This window comes from Aethalodelphis obliquidens, unplaced genomic scaffold (assembly GCF_003676395.1).
Source record: "Aethalodelphis obliquidens isolate GAN/ISIS:26980383/991018 unplaced genomic scaffold, ASM367639v1 scaffold7, whole genome shotgun sequence".
NCBI lineage: Eukaryota > Metazoa > Chordata > Mammalia > Artiodactyla > Delphinidae > Aethalodelphis > Aethalodelphis obliquidens.
Window position 1 is genome coordinate 30944993 of NW_020837951.1, and position 25512 is coordinate 30970504.

The 25512-nt window shown below is 39.6% G+C and overlaps 1 pseudogene across 1 annotated transcript; it reads right to left on the bottom strand.

Annotated features, from left to right (window-relative positions):
- Positions 1-15368: 15368 nt before the first annotated feature.
- On the bottom strand, positions 15369-17120 carry LOC113620229 (G-patch domain and KOW motifs-containing protein pseudogene; annotated as a pseudogene). The gene has a single exon (XR_003432698.1). The product of XR_003432698.1 is annotated as a G-patch domain and KOW motifs-containing protein pseudogene (transcript).
- Between the last annotated feature and the right edge of the window lie 8392 nt (positions 17121-25512).

Below are 25512 nucleotides of genomic sequence, written 5' to 3' on the forward strand. Positions count from 1 at the left end.
ATTACTTTATTAATTAACGTTTTAAATTTAGTAGGATTTATAAATTTTCACATTTTTTCCAGAAATGAAGCTTACATGTGATAGTTCAGCAAAATATCTGATGCTAGGGCAATTCTCACTGTCTTCCAGTCACTCCTTACAGTGATACTCATCTTTAAGGCAGCTCAGATATGCAAAACTATTTCCTAGGAAACTAAAGACCCATGACCTGATGACACGTGAAAAGAAGACAAGCTCAACAAAGGGTCTGGTTCTCTCCTTCACTTTTTTTTCTTTAGTACAAACATGAAAGCAGTGATAGACTCAGTATGTGGTCAATGGTACAATGATGTTGGATGACGTTTTTTAAAAATCAGAACTTCTTAGCTCCTATATTCCATTTGTCTTCTTGGGCCAATTTTTAACATGAATAAAATCAGATAAATTAACCATAAGGAAACATCAATTGCTTTATACTACTCTACATCTCCTAGCCTGGATATACAATATTCATGGATACTGAATTAGATAATCAGGTAATTTCAGTAATCTTTGATGAGTCACAGAATGAAAACGTTCCAGGACATAGGAGGTGGAACAAATATAATTACAATATTCAATGAAGAACATCACAATGTAAAACTGCTAACTGTGGTCACTAGCGACAAACATCAGTTCTCCAGAAAAAATGTCATCCTGACCAGTAAATAGGTTGGGTAGGTTAGGGAAATGTGAGGCATAAACTATCTGGAGATAAGCAGAGCATTTGATGAAGACTCTCCTAATATCCCTGCAAACAGAACAGAGAAATATTATTTGGTTTCCATTGCAACTGGATGCATTAGTTACTGGCTGAATTATCACACTGTCAAAGAACACCTACTCATTCTCTTGAGAATTGAGGGCAGAAAGGGCTGCACCACATGTGGATGCAATGCAGATTTTAAAAACATGTGGGATGAAGTCCTAGTTCCAACACTAACCTGGCTGGCTCTCTGAGCAAGTCCATCCGGACTCTGATGGCCTGTGGCACCGCTCCAATGGGATCCCCATCACATTTGTTCTGCTAATTCCTGGCATCAGCTTTCAGCACAGCTTGCTAATTGAACTGCCCTCTCAGATTCTGCCCATGCCGCCAGAGTCTCCATAGAATTAATACTTCTCTGACTGTAAAACCTGGTTTGTGATGCAAACTTCCTCTCCTTCCACTGCCGCTTCATTTCTTATCAGCTCTTGATTTTGAGTTTTTAGTATCTCTAGATTTTGCCCCTTGATCTCTCTGCCTTCGACTAGCCTTAAGATGAAAATAGTTAATACCCAAAGTTGTTAATAAACTTCAAAGACTGCTGTCTACCAAGGACAGTTTTAGTGGCATGCCACAAGGCACTGAAAAGAATGAAGAGAATGGAATCAAAGAGGCAACTGTGCAATTAGATCCAAAGGCTGATGGAGCTGAAAGTGAAAAACAGGCCAAAAGGCTAGTGGCTGAATCAGCTCATAGAGCAGCTAGAAAGGAGCAGAGGCAGGAACCAAGGAGGCATTCCAGAGCATTCCCCATGTAAAGAACTGGGAGGCCCTGACTGTTTTTTTGAGATTTTCTATATACAAGTGTGATGACAGCCTAGGGTCAAGGTAGACAGGATACTGTTGACAGCCTTTGGAGGTGCCTAAATAAAATAGTCATGTGGTGCTCCTATGGAATGCTGCCTGAGGGGAGAAATATAATCCACCTTCTGGAAGATACCCCTACTTTATCAGCTTACTTACCATTTGGGATACCAAATTTTACACACTAGCAACTTCATCTCACTATACATCATAGGATAATTTGAGGAGAACAGCATTCAAAAGCAATAAATAGAAAGGAGTGCAGAAGGTCATAGTGGTATGATCTTTTAATAGGGATAGTTACAAACAAATTTTAAAAGACATAATTCTATGGCTGTGCACTCAAACTCTAGCTATTTTCTTTAACTAAAAAATAGTATATTTAAGAGAAGTGAACATTATTTCATTCCAATTCAATAATCTAAATCACAGAATAATATGAATTTTCTTTTCCAATGAGCCATCGTTCTGGATGCTGTTGATTTCTGAAATAAGATCCTATATTGAAAATCTCTAACGTTTTATGATTGCCATTTGAAAGAAACATGTTACAGAATAAAGCTGTAGTAGCTCCTAAAATCACATCAAAATTCACATTTCAAGCATAATTAGCATGAAATTTTATGGATTTAATTTGAAGAATGCCACAAAATAATTCCTTGTTCAAAGAAAATTAGACATCTTGATCACCATCAGTTACCTTTGCTCATATTTTATGATTAAGTGAATCCTAATTCTATCCACCAAGAATTCTTTTCTTGTTTGGAAAAGCAGTCTTTCTTCTCATGAGCTCAACAACCGAAAACGATGGGAGTCAAATAAAATAAACAGTATCTAGTGATCATTAGCCTAGTTTTATTTCACACTGGCAAACATCTGGAATATTTTACAAAATAAATCAAATTCTTTTTTTTAAAAATATATATGGCCTTTATTATGTTGACGTAGATTCCCTCTATACCCACTTTCTGGAGAGTTTTTATCACAAATGGGTGTTGAACTTTATCAAAAGCTTTTTCTGCGTCTATTGAGATGATCATATGGTTTTTATTTTTCAATTTGTTAATATGGTGTATCACATTGATTAATTTACGTATATTGAAGAATCCTTGCATCTCTGGGATAAACCCCACTTGATCACAGTGTATGATCCTTTTAATGTGTTGCTGGATTCTGTTTGCTAGTATTTTGTTGAGGAGTTTTGCATCGATATTCATCAGTGATATTGGTCTGTAATTTTCTTTTTTTGTAGTATCTTTGGTTTTGGTATCAGGGTGATGGTGGTTTCATAGAACGAGTTTGGGATTTTTCCTTCCTCTGCAATTTTTTGGAAGAGTCTGAGAAGGATGGGTGTTACCTCTTCTCTAAATGTTTGACAGAATTCACCTGTGAAGCCATCTGGTCCTGGACTTTGTTAGATTTTTAAGCACAGTTTCATTTTCATCACTTGTGATTGGTCTGTTCATATTTTCTATTTCTTCCTGGTTCAGTCTTGGAAGATTATACCTTTCCAAGAATTTGTCCAATTCTTCCAGGTTGTCCATTTTATTCGCATAGAGTTGCTTGTAGTAGTCTCTTAGGATGCTTTGTATTTCTGCGGTGTCTGTTGTAACTTTTCCTTTTTCATTTTTATTGATTTGAGTCCTCTCCCTCTTTTTCTTGATGAGTCTGGCTAATGGTTTCTAAATTTTGTTTATCTTCTCAAAGGACCAGCTTTCAGTTTTGTTGATCTTTGCTACTGTTTCCTTCATTTCGTTTTCATTTATTTCTGATCTGATCTTTATGATTTTTTTCCTTCTGCTAACTTTGGGTTTTGTTTGTTCTTCTTTCTCTAGTTCTTTCTTTAGGTGTATTTGAGATTTTTCTTGTTTCTTCAGGTAGGCTTGTATAGCTATAAACTTCCCTCTTCGAACTGCTTTTGCTGCATCCCATAGGTTTTGGATCATTGTGTTTTCATTGTCATTTGTCTCTAGGTATTCTTTGATTTCCTTTTTGATTTCTTTCATGATCTCTTGGTTATTTAGTAACATATTGTTTAGCCTCCATGTGCTTGTGTTTTTTACATTTTTTTCCCCTGTAATTCATTTCTAATCTCATAGCATTCTGGTCAGAAAAGATGCTTGATATGATTCCAATTTTCTTAAATTTACTGAGGCTTGATTTGTGACCCAAGACATGATCTATCCTGGAGAATGTTCCATGCACACTTGAGAAGAAAGTGTAACCTGCTGTTTTGGAATGGAATGTCCTATAAATATCAATTAAATTTATCTGGTCTATTGTGTCATTTGAAGTTTGTGTTTCCTTATTAATTTTCTGTTTGGATGATCTGTCTGTTGATGTAAGTGAGGTGTTAAAGTCCCCTACTGTTATTGTGTTGCTGTCGATTTCCTCTTTTAGACATGTTAGCAGTTGCCTTATGTATTGAGGTGCTCCTATGTTGGGTGCATATATATTTATAATTGTTATATCTTCTTCTTGGACTGATCCCTTGATCATTACATAATGGCCTTCCTTGTCTCTTGTAACATTCTTTATTTTTAAGTCTATTTTACCTGATATGAGTATTGCTACTCCAGCTTTCTTTTGATTTCAATTTTCATGGAATATGTTTTTCCACCCCTCACTTTCAGTCTGTATGTGCCCCTAGGTCTGAAGTGGGTCTCTTGTAGACAGCATATGTATGGGTCTTGTTTTTGTATCCATTCAGTGAACCTGTATCTTTTGGTTGGAGCATTTAATCCATTCACGTTTAAGGTAATTATCAATATGTATGTTCCTATTACCAGTTTCCTAATTGTTTTGGGTTTGTTTTTGTAGGTCCTTTCCTTTTCTTGTGTTTCCCACTTAGAGAAGTACCTTTAGCATTTGTTGTAGAGCTGGTTTGGTGGTGCTGAATTCTCTTAACTTTTGCTTGTCTGTAAAGCTTTTGATTTCTCCATCGAATCTGTATGAGATCCTTTTCAGGTAGAGTAATCTTGGTTGTAGGTTCTTCCCTTTCATCACTTTAAGTATATCATGCCACTCCCTTCTGGCTTGTAGAAGTTCTGCTGAGAAATCAGCTGTTAACCTTATGGAAGTTCCCTTGTATGTTATTTTTCGTTTTTTCCTTGCTGCTTTCAATAATTTTTCTTTGTCTTTAATTTTTGTCAATTTGATTACTATGTGTCTCTATGTGTTTCTCCTTGGGTTTATCCTGTATGGGACTCTCTGTGCTTCCTGGACTTGGGTGGCTATTTCCTTTTCCGTGTTAGGGAAGTTTTCACCTATAATCTCTTCAAATATTTTCTCAGGTCCTTTCTCTCTCTCTTCTCCTTCTGGGACCGCTATAACATGAATGTTGTTGTGTTTAATGTTGTCCCAGAGGTCTCTTAGACTGTCTTCATTTCTTTTCATTCTTTTTTCTTTATTCAGTTCCGCTGCAGTGAATTCCACTATTCTGTCTTCCAGGTCACTTATCCGTTCTTCTGCCTCAGTTATTTTGCTATTGATTCCTTCTAGTGTAGTTTTCATTTCAGTTATTGTATTGTTCATCTCTGTTTGTTCTTAATTCTTCTAGGTCTTTGTGAAACATTTCTTGCATCTTCTCGATCTTTGCCTCCATTCTTTTTGCGAGGTCCTGGATCATCTTCACTATCATTACTCTGAGGTCTTTTTCTGGAAGATTGCCTATCTCCATTTCATTTAGTTGTTTTTCTGGGGTTTTATCTTGTTCCTTCATCTGGTACATAGCCCTCTGCGTTTTCATCTTGTCTACCTTACTGTGAATGTGGTATTTGTTCCACAGGCTGCAGGATTGTAGTTCTTCTTCCTTCTGCTGTCTGCCCTCTGGTTTCAAATTCTTTTAAGAGCATGAGACAATAGAGAAAAACTAACTAGGATTTTGTTTATGTGTTCATTCAGAAGTCAACAAATATTTATTGAAATATACTGAACATCTAAATGTTATGTTAATATTACCAAAGTTAACTATTTTATTATACTTTAAGTTATCTGTATAAAAAAGTGAATAATTTACTTGAATACTAGCTGGTATATATGAATTCAAAATGACATTTGAATTTCATTTCTAGCACATCTTAGCAGCAATCCAAGATCAGTCACTCATCTCTTACATTGGAACTGTAGCTAAGCATAAACTTTCTAAACTAACAAATGATTACAAAGTTATAAATGGTATTTGAATCGAATCTCATAATGTCACTGATGAACTTTGGCTAGGGTTTGGCCTTAAACAACACAACACAACACAACAAACACACTGACACACACACAAGTAGTGACCATCTGTTTAGTTAGCTGCTATCAGAAACACATTTTTCATTTTAAGAAACACCTCTCCCATACTCTCAGTCTGTGTGGTTTGAGGAGGGTGGCCTCTACCATCTCTTTTCAGAGGTGAGCACGTGACCGAGGCTAGTCAATCTCAGCGTCCATCCTTCCAGTTTACTTCAAAGATGGGTTCCGGGAAGATGGCAGAACAGTAAGACACAGAGATCACCTTCCTCCCCACAGATACACCAGAAATACATCTACACCTGGAACAACTCCTACAGAACACCTACTGAACACTGGCAGAAGACCTCAGACCTCCCAAAAGGCAAGAGACTGCCCATGTACCTGGGTAGGGCAAAAGAAAAAACAATAAACAGAGACAAAAGGATAGGGACGGGACCTGCACCAGTGGGAGGGAGCTGTGAAGGAGGAAAGGTTCCCACACACTAGAAGCCCCTTCGTGGGCGGAGACTGCGGGTGGCGGAGGGGGTAAGCTTCGGAGCCGCAGAGGAGAGCACAGCTACAGGGGTGCGGAGGGCAAAGCGGAGAGATTCCCGCACAGAGGATCAGTGCCGACCCGGCACTCACCAGCCTGACAGGCTTGTCTGCTAACCCGCTGGGGTGGGCGGGGCTGGGAGCTGAGGCTCGGGCTTTGGTCCGAGCAGGGAGAGGACTGCGGTTGGCAGTGTGAACACAGCCTGAAGGGGTTAGTGCACCACGGCTAGCCAGGAGGGAGTCCGGGGAAAAGTTTGGACCTGCCAAAGAGGCAAGAGACTTTTTCTTGCCTCTTTGTTTCCTGGTGTGCGAGAAGAGAGGATTAAGAGCGCTGCTTAAAGGAGCTCCAGAGATGGGCATGAACCGCGGCTATAAGCTCGGACCCCAGAGACAGGCATGAGATGCTAAGGCTGTTGCGGCCGCCAACAAGAAGCTTGGGTGCGAGCACAGGTCACTATCCACACCCCCTTCCGGGGAGCCTGTGCAGCCCGCCACTGCCAGGGTCCCGGGATCCAGGAACAACTTCCCCGGGAGAATGCAGGGCGCGCCTCAGGCTGGTGCAACGTCCCGCTGGCCTCTGCCTTTGTAAGCTCGCCCTGCACTCCGTGCCCCTCCCTCCCCCCCAGCCTAAGTGAGCAGCTGCTCCTTTAACCCCGTCCTGTCTGAGCGAAGAACAGATGCCCCCCTGGCGACCTACATGCAAAGGTGGGGCCAAATCCAAAGCTGAGCCCCAGGAGCTGTGAGAACAAAGAAAAGAAAGAGAAATCCCTCCCAGCAGCATCAGCAGCAGCGGATTGAAGCTCCACAATCAAATTGATGTACCCTGCATCTGTGGAATACATGAATAAACAAATCACCCCAAATTGAGGAGGTGGACTTTGAGAGCAAGATTTATGATTTTTTATGATTTTTCCCCCTTTTCCTCTTTTTGTTAGTATGTGTATGCTTCTGTGTGAGATTTTTGTCTGTATAGCTTTGCTTCCACCATTTGTCCTAGGGTTCTATCTGTCCTTTTTTTTGGTTGTTGTTTTTTTTAATTTTTTTCTTAATAATTATTTTTTATTTTAATAACTTTATTTTATCTTTTTATTTTATTTTACTTTTTCTTTTTTTCCTTCCTTCCCTCCTTCCTTCCTCCCTCTCTCCCTCCCTCCTTTCTTTCTTTCTACTTCTACTAATTCTTTCTTTCTACTTTTTCTCCCTTTTATTCTGAGCCGTGTGGATGAAAGGCTCTTGATGCTCCAGCCAGGAGTCAGTGCTGTGCCTCTGAGGTGGGAGAGCCAACTTCAGGACACTGGTCCACAAGAGACCTCCCAGCTACACATAATATGAAACAGCAAAAATCTCCCAGAGATCTCCATATCAACACCAGCAGCCAGCTTCACTCAATGACCAGCAATCTACAGTGCTGGACACCCTAGGCCAAACAACTAGCAAGACAGGAACACAACCCCACCTATTAGCAGAGAGCCTGCCTAAAATCATAAGTCCACAGACACCCCAAAACACACCAACAGACGTGGACTTGCCCACCAGAAAGAAAAGATCCAGCCTCATCCACCAGAACACAAGCACTAGTCCCCTCCACCAGGAAGCCTACACAACCCACTGAACCAACCTTAGCCACTGGGGACAGACACCAAAAACAATGAGAACTACGAACATGCAGCCTGCAAAAAGGAGACCCAAACACAGTAAGATAAGCAAAATGAGAAGACAGAAAAACAAACAGCAGTTGAAGGAGCAACATAAAAACACACCAGACCTAACAAATGAAGAGGAAATAGGCAGTCTACCTGAAAAAGAATTCAGAATAATGATAGTAAAGATGATCCAAAATCTTGGAAATAGAATAGACAAAATGCAAGAAACATTTAACAAGGACCTAGAACTAAAGATGAAACAAGCAACGATGAACAACAAAATAAATGAAATTAAAAATACTCTAGATTGGCTCAATAGCAGAATAACTGAGGCAGAAGGACGGATAAGTGACTTGGAAGATAAATTAGTGGAAATAACTACTGCAGAGCAGAATAAAGAAAAAAGAATGAAAAGAACTGAGGACAGTCTCAGAGACCTCTGGGACAACATTAAACGCACCAACATTCAAATTATAGGGGTTCCAAATGAAGAAGAGAAAAAGAAAGGGACTGAGAAAATATTTGAAGAGATTATAGTTGAAAACTTCCCTAATATGGGAAAGGAAATAGTTAATCAAGTCCAGGAAGCACAGAGAGTCCCATACAGGAAAAATCCAAGGAGAAATACGCCAGGACACATATTAATCAAACTGTCAAAAATTAAATACAAAGAAAACATATTAAAAGCAGCAAGGGACAAACAACAAATAACACACAAGGGAATCCCCATAAGGTTAACAGCTGATCTTTCAGCAGAAACTCTACAAGCCAGAAGGGAGTGGTAGGACATATTTAAAGTGATGAAGGAGAAAAACCTACAACCAAGATTACATAAGGCAAATACTAACAGCCATAAAAGGGGAAATCGACAGTAACACACTCATAGTAGGGGACTTTAACACCCCACTTTCACCAATGGACACATCATCCAAAATGAAAATAAATAAGGAAACACAAGCTTTAAATGATTCATTAAACAAGATGGACTTAATTGATATTTATAGGACACTCCCTCCAAAACAACACAATACACATTTTTCTCAAGTGCTCATGGAACATTCTTCAGGATACATCATATCTTGGGTCACAAATCAAGCCTAGGTTAAGTTAAGAAAATTGAAATCGTATCAAGTATCTTTTCCGACCACAATGCTGTGAGACTAGATATCAATTACAGGAAAAGATCTGTAAAAAATACAAACACAAGGAGGCTAAACAATACACTACTTAATAACGAAGTGATCACTGAAGAAATCAAAGAGAAAATCAGAAAATACCTAGAAACAAATGACAATGGAGACACGACGACCCAAAACCTATTGGATGCAGCAAAAGCAGTTCTAAGAGGGAAGTTTATAGCAATACAAGCTCACCTTAAGAAACAGGAAACACCTTGATTAACAACCTAACCCTGCACCTAAAGCAATTAGAGAAAGAAGAACAAAGAAACCCCAAAGTCAGCAGAAGGAAAGAAATCATAAAGATCAGATCAGAAAAAAATGAAAAAGAAATGAAGGAAATGATAGCAAAGATCAATAAAACTAAAAGCTGGTTCTTTGAGAAGATAAACAAAATTGAGAAACCATTAGCCAGACTCATCAAGAAAAAAAGGGAGAAGACTCAAATCAATAGAATTAGAAATGAAAAAGGAGAAGTAACAACTGACACTGCAGAAATACAAAAGATCATGAGAGATTACTACAAGCAACCCAATGCCAATAAAATGGACAACCTGGAAGAAATGAACAAATTCTTAGAAATGCACAACCTGCCAAGACTGAATCAGGAAGAGATAGAAAATATGAACAGACCAATCACAAGCACTGAAACTGAAATTGTGATTAAAAATCTTCCAACAAACAAAAGCCCAGGACCAGATGACTTCACAGGCAAATTCTATCAAACATTTAGAGAAAAGCTAACACCTATCCTTCTCAAACTCTTCCAAAATATAGCAGAGGGAGGAACACGCCCAAACTCATTCTACGAGGCCACCATCACCCTGATACCAAAACCAGACAAGGATGTCACAAAGAAAGAAAACTACAGGCCAATATCACTGATGAACATAGATGCAAAAATCCTCAACAAAATACTAGCAAACAGAATCCAACAGCACATTAAAAGGATCATACACCATGATCAAGTGGGGTTTATTCCAGGAATGCAAGGATTCTTCAATATACACAAATCAATCAATGTGATAAACCATATTAACAAACTGAAGGAAAAAAACCATATGATCATTACAACAGATGCAGAGAAAGCTTTTGACAAAATTCAATACCCATTTATGATAAAAACCCTGCAGAAAGTAGGCATAGAGGGAACTTTCCTCAACATAATAAAGGCCATATATGACAAACCCACAGCCAATATCATCCTCAATGGTGAAAAACTGAAAGCATTTCCACTAAGATCAGGAACAATACAAGGTTGCCCACTCTCACCACTCTATTCAACATAGTTTTGGAAGTTTTAGCCACAGCAGTCAGAGAAGAAAAGGAAATAAAAGGAATCCAAATCGGAAAAGAAGAAGTAAAGCTGTCACTGTTTGCAGATGACATGATACTATATATAGAGAATCCTAAAGATGCTACCAGAAAACTACTAGAGCTAATCAATGAATTTGGTCAAGTTGAAGGATACAAAATTAATGCACAGAAATCTCTGGCATTCCTATACACTAATGTTAAAAAATCTAAAAGTGAAATCAAGAAAACACTCCCATTTACCATTTCAACAAAAAGAATAAAATATCAAGGAATAAACCTACCTAAGGAGAAAAAAGACCTGTATGCAGAAAACTATAAGACACTGATGAAAGAAATTAAAGATGATACAAATAGATGGAGAGATATACCATGTTCTTGGATTGGAAGAGTCAACATTGCGAAAATGACTCTACTACCCAAAGCAATCTACAGATTCAATGCAATCCCTATCAAACTACCACTGGCATTTTTCACAGAACTAGAACAAAAAATTTCACAATCTGTATGGAAATACAAAAGAGCCTGAATAGCCAAAGCAATCTTGAGAATGAAAAACGGAGCTGGAGGAATCAGGCTTCCTGAGTTCAGACTATAGTACAAATCTACAGTAATCAAGAGAGTATGGTACTGGCACAAAAACAGAAATATAGATCAGTGGAACAGGATAGAAAGCCCAGAGATAAACCCACGCACATACGGTCACCTTATCTTTGATAAACGAGGCAGGAATGTACAGCGGAGAAAGGACAGCCTCTTCAATAAGTGGTGCTGGGAAAGTTGGACAGGTACATGTAAAAGTATGAGATTAGAGCACTCCCTAACACCATACACAAAAATAAGCTCAAAATGGATTAAAGACCTAAATGTAAGGCCAGAAACTATCAAACTCTTACAGGAAAACACAGGTAGGACACTCTATGACATAAATCACAGCAAGATCCTTTTTGACCCACCTCCTAGAGAAATGGAAATAAAAACATAAATAAACAAATGGGACCTAATAAAACTTCAAAGCTTTTGCACAGCAAAGGAAACCATAAACAAGACCAAAAGACAACCCTCAGAATGGGAGAAAATATTTGCAAATGAAGCAACTGACAAAGGATTAATCTCCAAAATTTACAAGCAGCTCATGCAGCTCAATAACAAAAAACAAACAACCCAATCCAAAAATGGGCAGAAGACCTAAATAGACATTTCTCCAAAGAAGATATACAGACTGCCAACAAGCACATGAAAGAATGCTCAACATCATTAATCATTAGAGAAATGCAAATCAAAACTACAATGAGATATCATCTCACACCAGTCATAATGGCCGTCATCAAAAAATATAGAAACAATAAAGGCTGGAGAGGGTGTGGAGAAAAGGGAACACTCTTGCACTGCTGGTGGGAATGTGAATTGGTTCAGCCACTATGGAGAACAGTATGGAGGTTCCTTATAAACTACAAACAGAACTACCATACTACCCAGCAATCCCACTACTGGGCATATACCCTGAGAAAACCAAAATTCAAAAGGAGTCATGTACCAAAATGTTCATTGTAGCTCTATTTACAATAGCCCGGAGATGGAAACAACCTAAGTGTCCATCATCGGATGAATGGATAAAGCAGATGTGGCACATATATACAATGGAATATTACTCAGCCATAAAAAGAAACGAAATTGAGCTATTTGTAATGAGGTGGATAGACCTAGAGTCTGTCATACTTAGTGAAGTAAGTCAGAAAGAGAAAGACAAATACCGTATGCTAACACATATATATGAAATTTAAGAAAAAAAAATGTCATGAAGAACCTAGGGGTAAGACAGGAATAAAGACACAGACCTACTAGAGAATGGACTTGAGGATATGGGGAGCGGGAAGGGTAGCTGTGACAAAGCAAGAGAGAGGCATGGACATATATACACTAACAAATGTAAGGTAGATAGCTAGTGGGAAACATCCGCATAGCACAGGGAGATCAGCTCGGTGCTTTGTGACCACCTGGAGGGGTGGGATAGGGAGGGGGGAGGGAGGGAGACACAAGAGGAAAGATATATGGGAACATATGTATATGTATAACTGATTCACTTTGTTATAAAGCAGAAACTAACACACCATTGTAAAGCAATTATACCCCAATAAAGATGTTAAAAAAAAAAAAGAAAAGAAATGTACCATAAAAAAAAAAAAAAAACTACACATAGAACTACCATATGAACCAGCAATCCCAGTATTGGGCATATACCCTGAGAAAACCATAATTCTAAAAGAGTCATGTACCAAAATGTTCATTGCAGCTCTATTTACAATAGCCCGGAGATGAAAACAACCTAAGTGTCCATCATCGGATGCATGGATAAAGAAGATGTGGCACATATATACAATGGAATATTACTCAGCCATAGAAAGAAACGAAATTGAGCTATTTGTAATGAGGTGGATAGACCTAGAGTCTGTCATACAGAGTGAAGTAAGTCAGAAAGAGAAAGACAAATACCGTATGCTAACACATATATATGGAATTTAAGGGAAAAAAATGTCATGAAGAACCTAGGGGTAAGACAGGAATAAAGACACAGACCTACTAGAGAATGGACTTGAGGATATGGGGAGCGGGAAGGGTAGCTGTGACAAAGCAAGAGAGAGGCATGGACATATATACACTACCAAACGTAAGGTAGATAGCTAGTGGGAAACATCCGCATAGCACAGGGAGATCAGCTCGGTGCTTTGTGACCGCCTGGAGGGGTGGGATATGGAGGGTGGGAGGGAGGGACATGCAAGAGGGAAGAGATATGGGAACATATGTATATGTATAACTGATTCTCTTTGTTATGAAGCAGAAAGTAACACACTATCGTAAAGCAATTATACTCCAATAAAGATGTAAAAAAAAAAAGATGGTTCAGAGATGATCAGATGACCCATGTCAGACTAATCAGAGCCCTCCATGGAACTTCTGAACTACTGGTAAAGAAGTAGTCCCTTTTATAGGATTATAGAGGCTAAGAACCATTTAAGATGATGTGGTTAAGGACAGCTTTGTGGCCATATGAAGAGAGCCTTCCTGAGAATGAATTCAAATTAAAAAATAGTATATTTTTCAATTTGTAAGACACAAAAAAAGAGAAAGCTTCTTAATGATATTAATCTAACCTCATAATTCAGCCATTTCTAAATATAGCTTGATCCCTTGAAAATACCAGTTACATGAACCAATGGATTCCATTTTGTTTCTTTGTTTAAACCAGCCTGAATTGAGTTTGACTTTTGCAACTGAGAGATTACAGCCAATATACATATATACCCACAGACTTACTATCTTCTGTTTGTGAAATTTCTTTTTCTCTCCCTCTCTCCCTCTCTCCCTCTCTCTCTCTCTTCCTCTCCCTCCCTCCCTCTCTCTCTCTCTCTCTCTCTCTCACATACACACAGACACACAGTGCTTAAGAAGCCTAGTATTTGTCCTATAGATGACAAAAAGCTCTGACAATATGGTTTTCACCTTCATGGCCAGCAGAATTTTACTGAAACTCAGCAATTTTTTATCTAATTGATGTGCAGCAACATGTTCTGACTGCTTGCAGAAACTTTTTCAGCCATTGACACAAACATGACAATACTTCAAATTCTGCATCAGCCCTCCATCTGCATACCTTCATTTCTGCCCAAGCCCTGAGACTCAGAAAACTTAACTCACATTTGTCACAGAGCTGGAGTCACATGAAGTACCTGAAAATGTTGGGCTGAAAATGATGTAAACACCTGGAGGTCCTCACCCATGACTACAGAGGCATCTCAATGCCAAGTTGAGATTGGCTTAATTGTGAGATTTCTAGGTCTTTGGCTGACAGTATATTGTCAGTCTTCTCTATTGTAGCAGAAACTCATAATTGTTTCCAGCTGCAAACAAATGTAAGGCTGACTCTAAAGAGGCACGTGTCCTTTTTTCCTTTGATCAATAGCTTCATTCTGTCCCATCAAGATGCCTTCAGTACACAGCATCTCAAGGTTGGCTACATTCAATATAATGTATATTGTGGGATTATCTGACACAATACAATACACAACACAATAGTTGCTAAATTTTCTTTCTTTACAAGATGGTCGAATTGGGACCACCAAGTTACCAAGTGGGCTCATGTTTTGGATCTCAAAGGCCAAAGCGAGAGAAGAGGAAAAGCCAGAGTATGAATCTAACCCAACATACAAGCATAGAAGACTACCTGAGTTCAAATCCCAGACTTTTGAGCAAGTTGCCTAACTCCCCCAAGCCCTAGTTTCCTCATGTGTAAAATAGGAAAATGTAAAAGTAGTACCTAATCAGAGGTTTCTGATAATTAAATTACATAATTCATTGAGGGGCCAAGAAACATTATCTATTGATATCAATAGCTAATAATATTAACAGTCAATAGACATTCGCTATTAACAACCATTTAAAATTTATGATCAAAAACCATCTGTTAATATTATTGCTGTTATCATCTAGAAAAGTCCATTCACTTCCCTGAATTTCAGACTTCTCAACTGTAAAATGGGAGTAATAATCACTGCCAACTTCCTGAAACTGTTTTTAAACTCAAATGAGAACATTTACACAAAAGCACTTCATACAACATAAAGTGTATCAAAATATATGGTGACATTGTTCCTTCTGCTGTTGTTGTCTTTTTTTTTTTTTTTTTTTACAAAGTATTTGAACTGGTTTTTATTATATACTAAGTTCTGGTAAATACTGGGTTTGTTTCTAGCCTCCCTTCTGGTCCATCCTGTCCCAGGGCTGCACTGCAAGTGGAGGGCGGAACCATGACCCCCCCACCACTTCGTGAAGGCAGGCTTTTCACACTGTATGGGATTGGTAACAACCTGGGTGATGGAAGTGTGTCCACAGGTCAGTCCTCCGAGTCGCTGGGGCCCACGTACTGGCAGATGGCATCATAGTGAAGCTCCACCACCCGATTCTCTCTCTGCAGCTGCACAAGAGCCCGGCTCTGCTCTCTGTCGCGGTCCAGCAGACGGCCCACCCTTCCAGCCCATGGCCCCAGCACCACCATCACCCGGTTGCCCTGGACCTTGGGGACTAGGGTCTCCAGCATGCCCTCCCTCAGGCCTTCCAGGACCTGGCCTTCATCTGTCAGACACACACAGGTATCCGGGCTCAGGACATCTTCGATTGTCATCTTGGTGTTGTAATACTGGCCACCCTTGTGCAGCTTGTCCACAAACCGCACACGCAGGTCCCTGTGCAGCCAGTGCTGACTCCTGGGAGCTGCTTTCTCAATCTTGGCTGCAGGCCCATCCTGTCTCCATCTGAGATGCTCAGGGTCCCACCGGTCTGGATGGTGTTTCCGCTTCCTCGCTGAGTCCTCCTGCCGGACGTGGAGGTCCTGATCCTGAAGGGCCTTCCATGACGAGGTTGCTCCATTCTGTTGCCTTGGGGAAGTTTTGCTCACGTGGCTCAGATCCAAGGAGTTCTTGTCAAACTCCTGCTGGGAGACAGGCCGCAGGCAGTACTCACTAACAGTCACCATGCGGCTCCCCACAGCCAGACGGACCATGGCCCGAGCATTGTCAGGGTCGAGGCCTTCCATCTTCCCATAGAGGCCTCGGTGAGGGCCAGAAAGAACCACCACAGCTCCTCCAGGCACCAGTCCCTGAGGCTGGTCTTCCTTATCCTTCTCTTGCTCCTCATCTGGCCTCAGCAGGTGGTGGGGGCCGGTGGGGGCCAGGGCCTGGACCTCAGTCAGGTTGGTGCCCAGCCCTAACCCCTTGGGCCTCAGTGAGCTGACATGGGGCTTCACCACTTGATTGAAGGTACGGCCGATGCCCTCGCCAGGTTTCCAGCCCATGCCCCGCAGCATGGCCAGCCCATAGGCCTCTACAGGGACTGCCTCATAATCAGCCTCCTCCGGCACTGTCTCAGCCCGGGGTTCGCTGTCTGCCCCTTCCCTGTTGCGGGTACATCCTTTCTGGATCATAGGGATAGCGAGCATGGGGTCGACACCCGCATTCTCTCTCTCCTCCAGAGACTGCGTGGATTCCTCAATGAGCTCCTTCACAGCCTGGGACAGCATCCCATCCACCAAGACCTCAGTATGTGTGGATGGCCCAGGGGCCTGGGTCGGTGGCTGCCTAAGATGGCCATTCTGGATCAAAGGGATGACAAGTTCCTTGGGGGCTTCTGAGGGCTGCACACTCTGCAGCTCCCTCCGTTTTTCGGTCTTCAAGAAATCCTTCTCCGGAGCCGCGTCTTCCGCCAGCCATCTCCGGGCAGACGCGCGATTGAAGCTGAATGAAATTGGGGCACGGGAGGCTCCCGCAGGCCACAAAACACCATCTTTGGCGTCCGCCATCTTCCCCTCTTCCCAGGCCGCCGCGCTGCTTGCTGGAAAGTTTAGTTTGCGCTCTCTTTGCTGGGACTTGACCACCAACGCTACAACTACCTTTCCCAGGAAACACTGTGGCACCGCCAGGCGAAGGCGGATAGGGGCAGTAGGAAGTAATTGCCTCTCTTTATACTTCACAAGAGCACGTGGCGCCAAGCGTACCGGGAAATGTAGTTCTTGGGGAAGGCAGGCGTGGTAGAAGGTGTCTTCCTTCTTGCTAAGTCGTCACTCCTTCGTGTAGGCGTTTATTGGTCGCCTACTGTGTCCACGTCACTGTGCCCTACTGCTAGTGTTGGAGGGTCTCCTGTAGAGGCGGGCGGTGGCTGTGGCTCACTGTCTGTTGTTGTCTTCATTATTGGTACTGGGATAAAATAAGTGTATTTGTATGTATTTAGCGTCCAGCATGGACCAGTCCTGGTTAGGCATAAATTCTACTCTCTAAATACTTAAAATCATAGAAAAGACATTAGCAAGAATAACTTTAACACGTAAAGCAGCCTTTCCTACTATTTTAACTAACAAATCCCTTTCACAGTAATATAGATCGACACTGTCAGAATTTTCTATGAACAATGATGCAAATGTCATACAACTGCACCATCCAATATGATAGCCACCAGTCACATGCACTATTTGAGCAATTGGGATGTGGCTAGTGTAAATAGGAAACTAAATTTTTAATTTTATTTCATTTTAATTAATTTAAATTGTAATAGCTGCATGCAGCTGGTTGCTACCACATTGAACAGTACAGAGAATGTCTTCAATCCCTTAGATATTGGTTAATGGGTCTGCCATTTTTTTATACTGCATGTTATAATGACATGATTTAAGGTTGAAAATGTATTATAAATTCCATTTAAATGCAATCTTCAACAATTGTACATTTACATATAATATATACCCACTATGTACAAAAACAAGTTTTGACTTTTTACATGCCAGTTAATGTAGACTAATTATGTAAGAAAAAGTATCATTTTTAAAGTATACTATATTGATACTTGGGAGCCAAGAGTATAATTAAATTTAACTATGAATTACAGCATAAAATAAATTAAAAACTATTTTATTATGGATGTCTGATATTCTTATATTTTACATGCAAAAAAATACAATTAGTATTTTCATATTTTGTTTCATTTGTCTGCTTATGCACACTCTCCTAATTGTAACACATGTGGTTAAAAAGTCTTTATTCCCACACATGAAAAGTCTTCTAACATTCTCCATTTAAATAATAATTTTTAAATTATTCTTATATCTCCTAATGTGCTACATGAGAATTTTGATCTAATGGATGCAGCTTACAGATTTGGTGATGTTCATATTGAAGAAAATCTGAGAATTATTAATATTTTATATTCTTCATTAACTTGATATATAGCAGTTTCTGTGTTCCTTATGTCATGGTCTTAAATAATTGTCTAGCCTTAATAATAATTTTATAATTATGAATAAAAATAATTTACAGCTGTGTGATGGCCAAGTCCAGCAATGGCTGGTGGTTGATATTCAATTCACTGTGTCTGGCTAAGTGACTGAGTCACAAGCACATTCATTTGATCTCCACGTTGTGCACTAACTACATATTGAAGAACTATATGTCCACTTTTAAAGAGATATTTTTTAAACAATTATTTTATCTGCTGATCTTTAATATAAATGTAAGCAGGCACCATTATTGCTTTTGATACCATGAACTCCTTGGGACACTTTCTCTAGATCTCAGAATTTCTCAAACCACTTGTTGAGTAAGACTGTCAAAGAATACTGGAAAACTGCTTAACCTTCATGGAATGTTTAGACACCTTAAAGAGGTCCCTTGCTCTTTGGACCCACAGAAAACAACTGAAACTCTGTCTAAAATTGGGCATCAGATATGTAGACATAAATGAGAGGATCTGTGAGGAGAGAAGACCTGAGAAAAGCCAGGCCAGACTCAACATAAGAAAGAACGTGGAGGTCCAAAGAATATATCAACATGAAAGAGGAAATCTGGCACCTTGCACCAGAAATAGCAGCAGGTCCTAGGAATTAGAAGGGGCAAGGGAAGGAAGGGCAGAAGAACCTGACCTCACTCCCATTAGTTTCCCCAGCCTTCCCCCAAGCCCAGAGAGCCCAAAACCCCTAGAAAGGAAAGGGCTGTGGTAGAAATAAAAGTTATGTACTGGACATCTAAACAACTCTGCTATGGGGACGCCAGTCCGAAAAGAGTTGAACACAAGAAAAGAAGGTGAAGGCATTGTCCTCCTGGCTGGTGAGAGAGGTGAGCAATGAAAATCAAGGGACAACAGGTTTGGTGAAGCAAGAGAGACTGGTACCAGCTAGAGAAGGACAACAATGAGGACAGCAATCCATGGCAGCCCAGATTCACAAGATTGGAGGAGGTGGCACAATGCTAACAACCCAAGGTGGCAAGGCAGTCAGGGGTCAGAGGTCTGGTGAGAGGCATTCAGTGAGGCAAATAATCCAAGAGCAGAAGAGCAACAGCAGGTTTCTGGGCACTGCTTAGGGACAAATGAGACCAATGAACATGGTAATGAAAGGAAAGCAAAGAGGTCGCATCAGAAGTTTTGATTTCCTATAAGAAAACATTTTCCTTCTGTCAGAGAATCCCAGAAGGTAAGTGACACAGTTGAGAAACAGCTATTTTACATGTGTAAGTAATCTTGGGGATTCTTAGAAATGTTTAGGGAGAGAAATCACTTCATATATAGGCAGATAAGGGGCAGGACGTAGAGCCACTGAAATCTGAAAATCATTTTAAATATGACCAAATACATACCACCTTTTAATAAAGCTTAGAATATAAATATACACCATAACTTTTTCTAGGTACAGGATTATTGGTGCTTTTATTTTCTTAATTTCATCTCTTATCTGAATTTTCTAGGGTTTCTTTGAAGAACATGTAACATTTGGGTATAAAAAGCATAAGATTGGGACTTCCCTGGTGACACAGTGGTTAAGAATCCTCCTGCCAGTGCAGGGGACACGGGTTTGAGCCCTGGTCTGGGAAGATCCTGCATGCCGCAGAGCAACTAAACCTGTGAGCCACAACTACTGACCCTGTGCTCTAGAGCCCACGAGCCATGACGACTGAGCCCGTGTGCCACAGCTACTGAAGCCTGGGCGCCTAGAGCCCGTGCCCCACAACAAGATAAGTCATCGCAATGAGAAGCCCGTGCACCACAACAAAAAGTAGCTCCCGCTTACCGCAACTAGAGAAAGCCCATGCACAGCAACAAAAACCCAACACAGCCAAAAATTAATTAATTTTTTAAAATTTATTTTAAAAATTAAATGCCACTTTTCACATGTTAAATTGCAAAGATTGAAAAAAAATCTAATACTCAGTATTGGCAAATGGGTACTAAAAATCTAATACTCAGTATTGGCAAATGGGTAGGGAAGTAGGCACTCATACTCTGCTCACAATATAATTATGCTATTTCTGGATTATGTTATTTCTGGAGGACAATTTGAGAACAAAATCAAAATTCTTAAAAATTTATTTTTATTTAAATAATTTATTAAATAATTTAAATAAATTATTATAAATTTATTTATAATTTATTTATATAATTATATTATAATTATTTTATAAATTTATAATAATTTACAATTTATAAATTTATAAATAATTTATTATAATTTATTATAATTAAAATAATTTGTTTTATTTATTTTTAAAATTTATTTTTTAAAATTCTTAAAAATCTAATACTCAGTATTGGCAAATGGGTAGGGAAGTAGGCACTCATACTCTGCTCACAAGATAATTATGTTATTTCTGGATTTCTGGATTATGTTATTTCTGGAGGACAATTTGAGAACAAAATCAAAATTCTTAAAAATTTTTATGTAATTTTATCCAGGAATTCTGCTTCTAGAAATATACATAATGTAGAGAATTATCCTCTTTTTATAAAAACTACAATGTATCGATAGATAAATATGGAGATAGACAGGTAGCAAATTATACCTGCAATAACATAATAGTAATAATAACAGTAATAATACAGTTATTACTGATAGGATTATGAGTGATTTTAAGTATTCTTTTCCACATATTTCTGCCATGAAAACTATTACTTAAACAGGATAAATAAATGCTATGTTAAATAAAAGAAATTGAAAAGTTAGCACAGCATTAAGTTTCTCATCTCATTCTCTTATATTTTGTATCTTATCTGTGGTTACAACCTATTCCAATTCCTGGTATCATTTGATTTCTTCAGTATTTGGGCAGCAATTTATTTTATAGTTTCCTCAATAAATATTTTTGGGATTTATTAACCAAATCTTCTTGTTCCTATTTTCTAATCTACTAAAAACTGCTTTTACCTTTATTAGTTTCTTCCTCCTGGTCTCCTTTGACTTATTTCATAATTCTCTTTACAACTGCTTGAATTGAAAGCTTAGGTACATTTATTTTTATTATTTCTAATTTAGCAATTTAAAAATACAATACATAAACTCTGATTTTGAATCCAGTTCCTTATTTCAAATGAAGGAATTATCACTCTGAGTATGATACTGCAACCAAATTTGTAACTAGTATTTAGACTTAATTCTATGTTTAAATCTTTTCATTACTCCCCACCACTTTTTTATTTACATACGGTAAAATTCACTTTTGGTGTACAGTTTTGTGCATTTTGACACATGTAAACAGTTTTGTAACTACCATCACAATTAAGATATTGATTATTTCTATCAAAGTGTTCCCTCATGCCCTTTTGTAGTAAATTTAAATTCCTGCCCTCTGCCCCTAGTGCCTAACAACTATTGATGTAACTTGTCTCTATAGTTTTACTTTTTCCTGTATGTCTTATTGTTGCATGTATCAGCACTTCATTTCTTTTTATTAATGAGCACTGTTCCATTGTATAGGTGTTTTGATTATCTATTTACCAAATGATGGGCATTTGGGTTGCTATAAATATATGCATACAGGTCTTTGTGTAGACATATGTTTTCATTTCTCTTATGTAAATACCAAGGAATGGGATTTCTGGCCCTATAGTAATTATTTGTTTATAAGAAACGGCCAAACTGTTTTCCAAAATGGCTCTTTTATTTTATATTCCCCCCAGCAGTATATAAAAATCCCAGGTGTTCCATATCCTCATATAATCACCAACACTTGGAATTGTCAGATTGGGGCTGGGGTGGGGGAAGAGTTAGGGGCAGGGTTCTTTCTTTCCTCCTTTTTGTTATTCTGCTAAATATATGTGGTATCTCATTGCTTCAGTTTGCGTTTCCACAGTAACTTTCCACAGTAACTAATGATGTTAAATATATTTTAATGTGCTTATTTGCAATCAGCCATCAGAACCTCCTCTCTGGTGAAGTATCTGTTCAAATATCTTGCTCATTTTTTAAATTGGATTTTGTTATTTTACTATTGAGTTTTGAAAGTTCTTTATACATTCTGAATATAAATCCTGATATGTGTTTTGCAAATATTTTCTCTCAGTCTATGACTTTACTTACATTTTTAATAGTATCTTTCAAAGAACAGACATTTTAAATTTTGATGAAGTCCAATTTATTAATCTTTTTCTTTTATGTATACTTCTTTTGTGTTTTATGTTTCATGTGTCCCAGCTAAGAAATTTTTGTTTAACCAAGGTCACGACGATTTTCTTCTAGGTTTACTTCTAGAAATTTCATAGTTTCCGATTTTACATTTAATAGCCTATGATCCATTTTGCATTCACTGTTAAATATGGTATGATACATGGGTCATTTCATTTTTTGAATGTGGATGTATACTTGTTTCAGCACTCTCTGTTAAAAAGTCTGTTCTTCCTCTATTGAATTACCTTGGCACTTTTGTTGAAAATCAGTTGACCATATTCGTGAGGGACTATTTCTGGATTCATGTCTATTGATCTTTATCACTCTCCGTTCACCAATACTACCCTGTCTTGACTGCTATGGTTTTATAATAAGTCTCGAGTAGTCATCCAGTTTTGTTCTTTAATTACAAAATTGAGGTCCTTTGTATTTCCATAACATTTTTAAATCAGCCTGTCAATTTTAACAAAAAAAGCTTCTTCGGATATCAATGAATATTGTATTGAATTTATAGATTAATTTGACGAGAATAGACATGTTTATCATGCTGAGTCTCCCAATCCATGGAAATAGCATCCCTCTCTATTTGTTTAGGTCTTTTAAAATTTTTCTCATCACTGTTTTTTGGTTTTCAACATTCAAATATTATACATATTTTGTTATATTTATTCCTAAGTATTTTATATTTTGAAGGGCTATTGCAAGTGGTGTCTTTTTACTTTAATATTTAATATTTCACCAACATTATTATAAAATACACGGTTTCTTTTCGTAAGTGGCGCAGACCCCAGGGGGCAGGAGGCAGGGGAGGTGCGTGGAGCCTAGGAACCAAGTTACTCATGGGGGTGGAGAGAAACCACAGAGGAAAAAGCAGGCTGGATCACAGCGCTGGTCTCACTTTCACTGCCCATACTTTGTAAATTACTGTACAGTTAGAGAAGGTCTTAAAATCTGATGCTGGCAGAGGACGTGAAACCCCTTGGTCAGAGACAAAAGACTTGTATTACTCATGGCACAACCACCAGTCTGAACAATTACTCCAGGCTGAATCTACTGCTACCACCAGCTCAGGTGACTAATAAAAGAGAAGTATACTGGAGAGATCCCATTCAAGATAGCAAAATAGGAGGACAAGGAACTCACCTCCCCCAGAGATACATCAAAAATACATCTATACGTGGAACAATTCTCACTAAAAAGTAACTGGAAACTGGCAGAAAGACTCCTGTACAATGAAGGCTGTAAGAAAGATCTACATATAATCTAGTAGGAAGAGAAGAAAAGTGAACAGGGCAGGACCTGTGCCCCTAGGAGGGCACTCAAAGGAAAAGGGAGAAAACATGGGTGGAGATGTGCCCTGGGGAGAGAGCAGTAAGAGCCACAGGTCGGGCATCCCAGTCCCCGGGTCCATCCCGCACAGGGGAGACAAGCTGCCTTGGCTGGTTGGAGGACCACTGGGACTAACAGGAAGGCTGTGGGAAGTCTGGACTCCATGAGGAATGTGTACACATGCTGGCTTGCCCCCAAGGCAGGGCGGAGAGGGCAGCTAGAAGACTGCTCTAGTGGCTGCCGGTTTCCCCGCTCCGGTGAGCGCCCCAGCCAGATCCAAGCAAACACTCCAGCTCCACTTACTCCACATCACAATGTGGCACAGGATCTAGGGCTGCCATGACCAAGGAGGAAATTCAGCCATGGGATGCAGAGATGACCTGGTTCCAGGATGGAGCCCGGTGGGCCAGTGGCAGCCATTGTTGGCGCTTACTTAAGCAGCACATCAAAAGCAGCCCAGAACTCTAACAGCAGGTGCTCTAGCACAGGTCATGCCACAGTACACACCGAGAGTCCACACAGGCCCCACCTGCCCTGTGGAGCCATTCCACGACAGGGCAGGAGTGGTGGAGGCTGGGGCCAGGGATTGGCTGTGAGGGACGAAGGGGACTTTCACCCAAGGATGCACCTGCACAGAGAAAGGGAAACAGTTGAAGGCACCTGCACAGGCAGCATACGGGAGACAGCTCAAACCTCCATCTATGATCAACACGAGCCAAGAGCCCACACAGGCCCGCCTTGCTTCATCACTCCTGCTCTCTGAGGCAGGGTTCCAATGCTGGGAGACGGGAAAGTACACACAGAGCCATCTCAGGCCTGATGCTTGGGGCTTCTGCTCCAGCATCTTGGGATCAGACCCAGCCCCTGATAGGATGGTGACAGCCACTGAGCATAAGGGAAGTCTTGCCTCATACCTGGCTCCAATTCTAGCCACTCCATCTCCAGCCCCACCCCCTACCAAGGTGATAGCTGCCAGCACACCCTGAGGAAAGACGTGACTTGCATTCATGTCATATCCAGCTCTCCCACCAAAAGATTTGAACAGATACTTCACCAAAGAAATCATCCAATCTGAACAGCAAAAAGAATAACAATTTTTTTAAAAAAAGAAAAGAGTTTAAGAGATCTCTAGAATAATATTAAGCATACCAACACTTGCAGCACAGGGGTCCCAGAAGGAGAAGATAGAGAGAAGGGGATAAAAAATATCTTTGAGGAAATTATGGCCAAAAACTTCCCACACCTGAAGAAAGAAACAGATATCCAGGTACAGGAAGCACAGAGGGTCCCAAACAAGATGAACGCAAGTGGACCCACATCAAGACATATAATTAATATTACAAAAGTTAGAGAGAGAATTCTAAAGGCAGCAAGGGAAAAACAGCATTATACACAAGAGAATCCTCATAAAATTATCAGCTGATTTCTCTGCAGAAACTTTTCAGGCAAGAAGGGACTGGCATGATATATTCAAAGTACTTAAAGGGAAAACCCTGCATCTTAGGATACTCTTCTCAGCAAGATTATCATTTAGAATCAAAGTGGACATAAATAATTTTTCAGACAAGCAAAACTAAAAGAGTTCATCAGTATTAAGCCTACCCTAAAAGAAATGTTAAAGAGTCTTCTCTAAGCAGAAAAAAAGAATCTACAGGATAGGGAAAATCCCACTAGGAAAGGCAAATATATAATAAGGACTAAGGATCAACCACTTAAG